Source organism: Salvelinus sp. IW2-2015, unplaced genomic scaffold (assembly GCF_002910315.2).
Source record: "Salvelinus sp. IW2-2015 unplaced genomic scaffold, ASM291031v2 Un_scaffold2966, whole genome shotgun sequence".
Taxonomy (NCBI): domain Eukaryota; kingdom Metazoa; phylum Chordata; class Actinopteri; order Salmoniformes; family Salmonidae; genus Salvelinus; species Salvelinus sp. IW2-2015.
Genome location: NW_019944261.1, coordinates 21,786 through 32,236, shown reverse-complemented (window position 1 = coordinate 32,236; position 10,451 = coordinate 21,786).

The window sequence follows — 10,451 nt, the reverse complement described above, 5'->3', positions numbered from 1 at the left end:
AATGTTGTACAAGGGGCCTTTGTCCAGAACAGTCTTTGTTTGGGTTTAGAACGTCGTTTTTCCCTCTTGAATTAGCAAGCGCACTAGCCAAGTAGTGCGAAGCTCTCCATCCTGAACAAAGGGACACAACGCAACACGCCTAACGTCCCGAAAAAAATTTCAATAATCTAATAAAACTATATTGAAAAAACATACTTACGCATGATATATGTGACATGTATCAAATAAACATCAAAGCCGGAGATAGAGTAGTCGCTTATAACGACAGCTTTCAAGAAGGCAATTCCAGGTCCAACATTTGCGCTTTTCTAGAAAACAGGAAATGGCGGACACCGTCATTCCAAGATGATTATACACCTCAGACCAAGATAATCACTTCATTTCTCCTCTCACTTCTCTTGACATCTAGAGGAAAGGTGTTATGACGTGCATGTATACTAACTAACGTATCATGCCCATTTATAGCAAGCACTAGAACAGAGACCCTTGATATCAGAAAATTCCACGTACTACAAGAAAGTGGGCTGCAGAATGACTATTGTTCTCACTACGAAGAGAATAATTCTCAACACGGTTTAGACGAACTTAGACGAGTGTTTTACTATCACAACTAGTAAATAATAAAATGCATATTATACGAAGCAAGAATTGAGTACACGAAGGCCACGATTTATGAAATGGCCACATTTTATCAGAGCTAACTCATAACTGCACCCCTGCAGCCTGACAGAGTTTAAGACAGCTTTGCGAAAAGCAGAAGAACGTCCTACAGCATCATGACTCAGGAAAAGCAAGAAGTCTATCAGCTCTACTGTGTCAGAACAAGAAGAGCGCCTACTATTCAAGTTCTACTCAGCAGGCCAGAAGGCACAAGCAGGTCTATACCAGTCCTCACTCCAGGCAGAAAAGGAAGAAGGCTATCAAGTCTACTCAGGGCGGAACTAGAAGACGGCTATAGCTCGTAACTCCAGGCGCGAAAGGAAGAGGTTCATACGTCTAACATCAGGGCGAAGGAAGAGGTCTTATACTCAGGAAAGCGAAGCCAGTCTATAGCTACTCTCTACTCAAGGCCGAAAGAGCGAAGACGCATATAGTCTTACTCAGGACAAAGAAAAGAGGTCCATATAGTCTACTCAGAGAAAAAGAAAGAGCGTACTACCTACTCTACTTCGGCAGAAAGAAGGAGCAAGTCAATATACGTACTACATTCACGAGGAAAAAGGAACGCAGTCTACCTAGACTACTATGTCACGGCGAAAAAAGCGAAGACGGTCATTATAGTCTCACTCAGGGACACAAGAAACGACGGCGTCATAGTCTAATTACCAGCGGAAAAGGCAAGTAGGCTCTCCACCACACACTCATCTACCAGAGAGAACACAAGCCAAGAACTTCTATTATCTCAAACTCAATGATGCATCGGAAAGGCACAGCAGCCCGCCTCTATAGTACTAACTCAGCAGCCAAACAGGAAAAGAAGACGTCCTATAGTCTACTCTCAGGGAAAGGCAACGAATCTGCGAATCATAATATCATAACCTCCAGCGAAACGAAAGCCAGGCCGCTACTCATCTCAGTCTACCTCAGGAAAATCACGACAAAGGCAAGCCGTCTATAACAACGCTCCTAACTTCAACGGGAAAGAAATACGCGGCAATTGGGTACCTATACAAGCTACATACTCAAGGCCAAACAACTGAAATTTGCAAGCTCCACGTCATATACGTACCTAACTCAGAGACCCGGCAAAGCCACACAAGTCTATAGTCTACTCCAGAGAAAGTAGCACTGAGATACTATAACGACTCTAACTCCAGCGGCTCACAAGCAAGAAAGTAACCATAGATCTAACCTCAGGCAAAAACGATAGAAGAGCTAATCAGATCTACACCATCGACGGGCGACAAGAAGCACGAGTCTTAATATTCTATATTCAGGACGCAAAGGAACCGACCACCGCGTCATAATATCTTACCTCAGGAAACAGCAGAAAGAACTTCATGGCTCTACTAGGCTAACTACAGCAACCGTGAAAGACAGAAGAGGTCGTATAACAGGTCACTAAACTCACGCCGAGACAGGAACCCGAGTAACTATAACGTTCTACTCCAGGACGAAAGAACGAAGCGCCTACTATCAAGTCATACATCAGCGAAAAAACCAGGAACAGAACGGAATAACCTAATCCAGCTCATACATCACGGCCAACCCGGAACCAGACGACGTCCTATACGGTACCTACCTCAAGAAGCAAACGCACGACAGAGCATGGTACATATAGATCATACTCAGAGGAACAAGAAGCAGGAATCTACTAAGCTCTACACATCAGCGGCCGAAGTAAACTAGGGTTCACAATACTATAAGTTACACATAACCTAAGACCGACGAACCAAGCAAACATGAACAGGCCACACATACTATAAGTCCTAAACCATCTCAGGCCACAAGGAACCGAGTCTATAACCGCTCCTCCACTTCCAGACCATCACCACGGAAAGGCACGAGAGTATCATATATAGCTACTACTCAGACGGCGCAAACCGACCAAGACAGGAATCTAATAAGCATACTCAGGGAAAAGGAAGAGGTCTAATAGTCTACTCAGGGGAAAGGAAGAGGTCTATAGGACTACTCAGGGAAGAAAGGACAGAGGTCTATAGTCTACTCAGGGAAAGGAAGAAGGTCTCATAAGTCTACTCAGGGAAAGGAAGAGCGTCTTCTATAAGGCTTACATCACGGGAGAAAGGAAGAGGTCTATAGTCTACTCAGGAAAGGAAGAGTCTATAGTCTACTCAGGAAAAGGAAGAGTCTATAAGTCTAACTCAGGGAACAGGAAGCAGACGCTCTATAGTCTACTCAGGGAAAAGGAAGAGGTCTATAGTCTACTCAGGGAAAAGGAAGAGGTCTATAGTCTACTCAGGGAGCAACGTGACCATGATATTCTAGTTGAGATAAATACAAGAGTTGATTCAGACAGCAACATAGGTGCAGTGATCATTTTATGTTGGAACTGTTAGCAGACATAGGTGTTTCTTTGATGGCTAATACAACATCAATACAGCACTGTCTGCTAGTCCAACAACCCGTTTTATAATCAAAGTTAACCATCTTCATCTAATCGGAGAAAATAAATGGATTGAACGAGGCTTAACAACTACAAWATAGACATTTACCCAGTAGCTCATCATCCTAAAGAGCAAATATTGATCCAGCAAGGAGTGTTTTCCCACTAGACGCTCCTTTACTGAGAAATATTCAAAGGAGCTAACCGCTAACCACTCAGAGGCCCGTGGGGATCTGTTGGTGCCCCTCACGGGCCAGTGTTGGTGCCGTCTCTAATCCAGCCTCTATGTTGCACATGGCATACTCATTAAGGCTTAGGCAGACAGGTGAGCTAACAGGGACTCAGATGTTCTGCTGTACAGTGTCCTCTTATACTCCTAACAAACTCTTTAAGTTCAACTTTGYTCAAAGTGTCTTATGCTAGACAATAGAAAATGCAGAGAAAAGAGGAAGTGTAGTTCCCTATTGTACTTTCTTAGATATATTTTTGAAGTCAAAATGTCTGCAGAAGATAAAGTGGGGTAATTCAACTGTATGAGACGTGAGGTATGGGGGATTTCAGGTGTAAAGGACCAATAACAGGTGAATTGACATGTTTTCAGTTTAAGGTGATTTGAACAAATACACTACATGACCAAAAGTATGTGGACATGCTCATCAAACATCTCATTCCATAATCATGGGCATTAACATGGAGTCGGTCCCTCTTTGCTGCTATAACAGCCTCCACTCTTCTGGGAAGGCTTTCCACTAGATGTTGGAACATTGCTGCGGGGACTTGCTTCCATTCAGCCACAAGAGCATTAGTGAGGTCGAGCATTGATGTTGGTGGATTAGGCCTGGCTTGCAGTCGGCGTTCCAATTTATCCTAAAGGGGGTTGAGGTCAGGGCACTGTGCAGGCCAGTCAAGTTCTTCCACAACTTCTCGACAAACCATTTCTACATGGACCTCGCTTTGTGCACAGGGACATTGTCATGCTGAAACAGGAAAGGGCCTTCCCAAACTTTCCCTTCACTGGAACTAAGGGCCTAGCCCGAACCATGAAAAACAGCCCGAGACCATTACTCCTCCTCCACCAAACTTTACAGTTGACACTATGCATTCGGGCAGGTAGCGTTCTTCTGGCAGCCGCCAAACCCAGATTCGTCTGTCGAACTGCCAGATAGTGAAGTGTGATTCATCACTCRAGAGAACACGTTTCCACTGCTCCAGAGTCCAATGGCGGCGAGCTTTACACCACTCCAGCCAATGRGTGGCATTGCGCATGGTGATCTTAGGCTTGTGTGCGGCTGCTCGGCCATGGAAACCCATTTCATGAAGCTCCCAACGAACAGTTCTTGTGCTGACGTTGCTTCCAGAGGCAGTTTAGAACTCGGTAGTAAGTGTTGCAACCGAGGACAGACAATTTTTACGCGCTATACACTTCAGCACTCTGCGGTCCCGTTCTGTGAACTTTTGTGGCCTACCACTTTGCGGCTGAGCCATTGTTGCTCCAAGACGTTTCCACTTCACAATAACAGCACTTACAGTTGACCCGGGGCAGATCTAGCAGGGCAGACATTTCACCCCACTGACTTGTTGGAAAGGTGGCATCCTATGACGGTGCCACGTTAAAAGTCACTGAGATCTTCAGTAAGGCCATTCTACTGCCAATGTTCATCTATGGAGATTGTATGGCTGTGTGCTCTATTGTGTTACACCTGTCAGCAACGGGTGTGGCTGAAATAGCCAAATCCACATACTTTTGTAAATATAGTGTATGTAACTTTAACCCTAAGGTCCCCCTCTGCCTGGAGTAGAATTGAATGACCCAGCTTAGCTTGGGAAAGTAATAGATGGAACTAACCTCCCACACATCCCATCTACATTGCTGAGTCTGATGGCGGTCAGAGTGGAGGTCATATGGGATGTTCTGGCTGTTCTCCTCTGCCCAAATAAACATTTTATTCCAGGACATGCAGCATATTCAGATGAAGGTAGCTACTATAAGCAGCTAGCTAAGCGCTCATCCATGTTGTGTCATACTCTACTGGCCCCCTTGCTTGTGATTCATTAATCTCACAGAGCTGCGTGCGCGTGTGTGTGTGTGTGTGTGTGTGTGTTGTGTGTGTGTGTGTGTGTGTGTGTGTGTGTGTGTGTGTGTGTGTGGTGTGTGTGTGTGTGTGTGTGGCTGTGTGTGTGTGTGTGTGTGTGTGTGTGTGTGTGTGTGTGTGTGTATGCTGCGTGTGTGCAGTGTGTTTCTTATAACCCAGCCCCTTCACATATTCCCCCAGTTAGGATATATACATCCCCCGGGGTTTCAACAAGGACTAACATCCTGAACACAAAGTGTCAACATTATTATAGATGTATAGAATAATAGGCTGTTGGTATATAAATATATTGTAGTAGTAGATAATTATAATGTCGGGACCTAATTAAATACTAATACATACAAAAGTTCAGTTCAACAACAACAACAACGACGACATCAACAACAACAGTCAAGAATCTAATTTGCACTTACTACAATGCAATTCACATCCACTGAACAACAACAAAGTCACAAATCAAAGGAAGGTGATATAACTAAATGTTGTAGTAAATAAGGTGTAACATTTCTGGGCATGCAGGGCTGGAGGAAATTCATTCTGGTTGTCTGGCTTTGTGTTGTGTCTGTTTTATGGAATATAAAATCCAAATCAAAGAGAGTTCTGGTGAACGGCCCATGTAAATCCAAGCAAAGCCAAGCAGACCCAGACCCTTTGAAGAGCTGATCGCTCTGAGGATGACACTGAGCTAACCTCTATTTCAAAGAACGTTCATAGCTCTTGTGCTAACAGATGATTGGTCCATAGCTCCTGTGCTAACAGATGATTGGTCCATAGCTCCTGTGCTAACAGATGATTGGTCCATAGCTCCTGTGCGAAGAGGTTATAGTCTACGCAGGGAAAGGAAGAGGTCTATAGTTCTCAGGGGAAGAGCTTATACAACTCAAGGGGGAAAGGAAAGAGGTCTATTTATAAAGAAGGTCACTCAGGGAAAGGAAGAGGTCTTTGTCTCTCAGGGAAAGGAAGAGGTCTATAGTCTACTCAGGGGAAAGGAAGAGGTTTAGATCTACTCAGGACAAGGAAGAGGTTAGTCTTCAAGGATATATCTACTCAGCGGAAGGAAGAGGTTATAGTTCTACTTCAGGGAAAGGAAGAGGTCTATAGTCTAACTCAGGGAAGAGGAGAGGTCTATAGTCTACTCAGGGGAAGGAAGAGGTTCTATAGTCTATACTCAGGGAAAAGGAAGAGGTTACCGGGAAGGAGTACTAAAGTCTACTCAGTGGGGGCAGAAGGAGTCTTTCAATAAGGGATCAGGGGGAAGAGGGTATAGTTCTTGACGAAGGGTCATAGTCTACATAAGGACGGTCTATATATTTCGGGGAAGAGAGGTCTTATAGTCTACTCAGGAAGGAAGAGGTCTATAGTCTCTCTCAGGGAAAGGAAGAGGTCTATAGTCTACTACTAGGGGAAAGGAAGAGTCTATAGTCACTTACTCAGGGGAAAAGAGAATGCATCAGGAAGAGGTTATCAGTAAAGCTACTCTACGAGTGAAAAGGAAGAGGTCTATAAGTCTACTCAGGGAAGGAAGAGGTCTATAGTCTATACGTGAGGAAAGGAAGAAGGTTATAGTTACTCAGGGGCAAGGAAAGAGGTCTATAGTCCCTACCTCGGGAAAGGAAAGCTTAGTTACTCGGAGGTCTAATAGTCCTACTCAGGGGAAAGGAGAGGTCTAATCCTACTGCAGCGTGAAAAGGAAGAGGTTATTATTACTCGGGAGAGTATTCTCCAGGGAACAGGAAGAGGTCCTAAAGTCTAATCTCGGCGAATAAGGGTAATGAGGTTATAGTCAACCGTATCAGACGGAAGTGACAGTTCTAATGTTAGGGGGTTGGAATCATGATATTCTAGTTAGGAATACAATCAGAGTTGATTCCAGACAGCAACTAGGTGCAGTGATGCATTTATGTGGAACTGGTTTAAGCAGAAACATAGGGTGATTTGACTTTGATCTGGGGAGGAGACGGCTTAATTACCAACGATGCAAGTACATGCACTGTCTGTCTAGTCCACACCCGTTTTATAATCAAGTTAACCCTCTGGGTAATGGTGCATATCATATAGACTGTAGTTGCTTGGTACGTGAATAAATTGAGGAACCATAAGGATTGAACGAGGCATTATACACTAAAATATAGAACTTATACCTCAGTAGCATTCATCAATCCTAAGAGCAAATATTGATCCAGCAAGGAGTGTTTTTCCCCACTAGACCGCTCCTTTACTGGAGAAATATTCAAAGGAGCTAACCGCTAACCACTCAGAGGCCCGTGGGGATTCTGTTTGGTGCGCCCTCGCCTCACGGCCAGTGTTGGTGCCGTCTCTAATCCAGCCTCTATGTTTGCACATGGCATACTCATTAAGGCTTAGGCAGACAGTGAGCTAACAGGGACTCAGATGTTCTGCTGTACAGTGTCCCTCTTATACTCCTAACAAACCTCTTTAAGTTCAATACTTGTGATCAAAGTGTCTTAATGCTAGACAATGAGAAAATGCAGAGAAAAGAGGAAGTGTAAGTTCCTATTGTACTTTCTTAGATATATTTTTGAAGTCAAAATGTCTGCAGAAGATAAAGTGGGGTAATTCAACTGTATGAGACGTGAGGTATGGGGGATTTCAGGTGTAAGGACCAAAAAGGTGAATTGACATGTTTTACAGTTTAAGGTGATTTTGAACAAATACACTACATGACCAAAAGTATGTGGACTGCTCATCAAACTCACATTCCCCTCATAATCATGGGCATTAACATGGAGTCGGTCCCTCTTTTTGCTGCTATAACAGCCCTCCACTCTTCTGGGAAGGCTTTCCACTAGATGTGGAACATTGCTCGGGGACTTGCTTCCATTTCAGCCACAAGAGCATTAGTGAGGTCGAGCATTGATGTTGGTGGATTAGGCCTGGCTTGCAGTCGGCGTTCCAATTTATCCTAAAGGGGGTTGAGGTCAGGCACTGTGCAGGCCAAGTCAATCGTTCCTTTTCGATTTCTCGTCCCACGCCAGTCCCGGTTGTCATGCTTTGTCGCCTCCCCTTTCAGACCTTCTCCACAATGCTCTCGAACATGACCATTCACCGCCACTTTCCTCTGTCCTTTCCTAACTCAAAGGCCTGCACGAACTCTGAAACAGCCGTAGCACGCATACTCCTGACACTACCATCCAAACTTTACAGTTGACCTATGGCATCGGCGCAGGTAGCGTTCTTCTGGCAGCCGCCAAACCCAGATTCGTCTGTCGAACTGCCAGATAGTGAAGTGTGATATCACTCTAGAGAAACACGTTTCCACTCTCCAGAGTCCAATGGCGGCGAGCTTTACACCACTCCAGCCAATGTGTGGCATTGCCGCATGGTGATACTTAGGCTTGTGTGCGGCTGCTCGGCCATGGAAACCCATTTCATGAAGCTCAACGAACAGTTCTTGTGCTGACGTTGCTTCCAGAGGCAGTTTAGATCGCGTAGTAAGTGTTGCACACCGAGGACAGACAATTTTTACGCGCTATAACAACCTTCAGCACTCTGTGCGGTCCCCGTTCTGGTGAACTTTTGTGGCCTAACCACATCTCTTTGCGGCTGAGCCTTGTTGCTCCAAGACGTTTCCCACTTCAAATAACAGCACTTACAGTTGACCCGGGCAGATCTAAGCAGGGGAGACATTCCGCCCCCACTGACTTGTTGGAAGAGTGGCATCCTATGACGGTGCCACGTTAAAGTCACTGAGATCTTCAGTAAGGCCATTCTAACTGCGAATGTATCATCTTAGGAGATTGTTGGCTGTGTGCTCTATGTGTTACACCTGTCAGCAACGGGTGTGGTGAAATAGCCAAATCCACATACTTTTGTAAATATATGTATGTAACTTTAACCTAAGGTCCCCTCTGCCTGGAGTAGAATTGAATGACCAGCTTAGCTTGGGAAAGTATAGATGGACTACCTCCACACATCCCATCTACATTGCTGGTCTGGATGGCGGGTCAGAGTGGAGGTCATATGGGAATGTTTCTGGCTGTTCTCCTCTGCCCAAATAAACCATTTTATTCCAGGACATGCAGCATAATTCAGATGAAGGTAGCTTACTATAAGCAGCTAGCTACAGCAGCTCATCCATGTTGTGTCATATCTACTGCCCCGTTGCTTGTGATTCATTATCTCACAGAGTCGCGTGCGCGGCGCATGGGTGTGTGTGTGTGTGTGTGTGTGTGTGTGTGTGTGTGTGTTGTGTGTGGTGTGTGTGTGTGTGTGTGTGTGTTGTGTGTATGTAGTGTGTGTGTGTGTGTGGTGTGTGTGTGTGTGTGTGTGTGTGTGTGTGTTTGTGTTGTGTGTGTGTGTGTGTGTGGTGTTGTGGTGTGTGTGTGTGTGTGTGTTTTGATGTGTTTTGTAGGTGGTGTGGGGTGGTGTGTTGTTGGTGTGTGTGTTGGTTTTTGGTTTGTTGGGTGGTGTGTGTGTGTGGTGGTGTGTGTTTCTTACACCCAGCCCTTCACACATTTTCCCAAGTTAGGATATAATACATCCTCGGGTTTCACAAGGACTAACATCCTGACACAAGAGTGTCAACATTATTATAGATGTATAGAATATAAGGCTGTTGGTATATAAATATATTGTAGTAGTAGATATTATAATGTCGGGACCTAATTAAATACTAATACATACAAAGTTCAGTTCAACAACAACAACAACGCGACAATCAACAACAGTCAAGAATCTAATTTGCACTTACTAAATGCAATTCACATCCGACTGAACATACAAGTCACAAATCAAAGGAAGGTGATATAACTAAATGTTGTAGTAAATAAGGTGTAACATTTCTGGGCATCGGGCTGGAGGAAATTCATTCTGGTTGTCTGGCTTTGTGTTGTGTCTGTTTTTATGGAATATAAAATCCAAATCAGAGTGACAAGGCCCATGTAATCCAAGCAGCAAGCCAAGCAGACCCAGACCCTTGAAGAGCTGATCGCTCTGAGGGATGACACTGAGCTAACCTCTATTTCAAATAACGTTCATAGCTCTTGTGCTAACGATGATTGGTCCATAGCTCCTGTGTGCTAACAGATGATTGGTCGCATAGCTCCTGTGCTAACAGATGATTGGTCCATAGCTCCTGTGCTAACAGATGATTGGTCCATAGCTCCTGTGCTAACAGATGATTGGTCATAGCTCTGTGCTAACAGATGAATTGGTCCATAGTCCTGTGCTAACAGATGATGGTCGCATAGTCTGTGCTAACAGATGATTGGTCACTAGCTCCGAGTACTAACAGATGATTGGTCTATAGCTCCTGAGCTAACAGATGATTT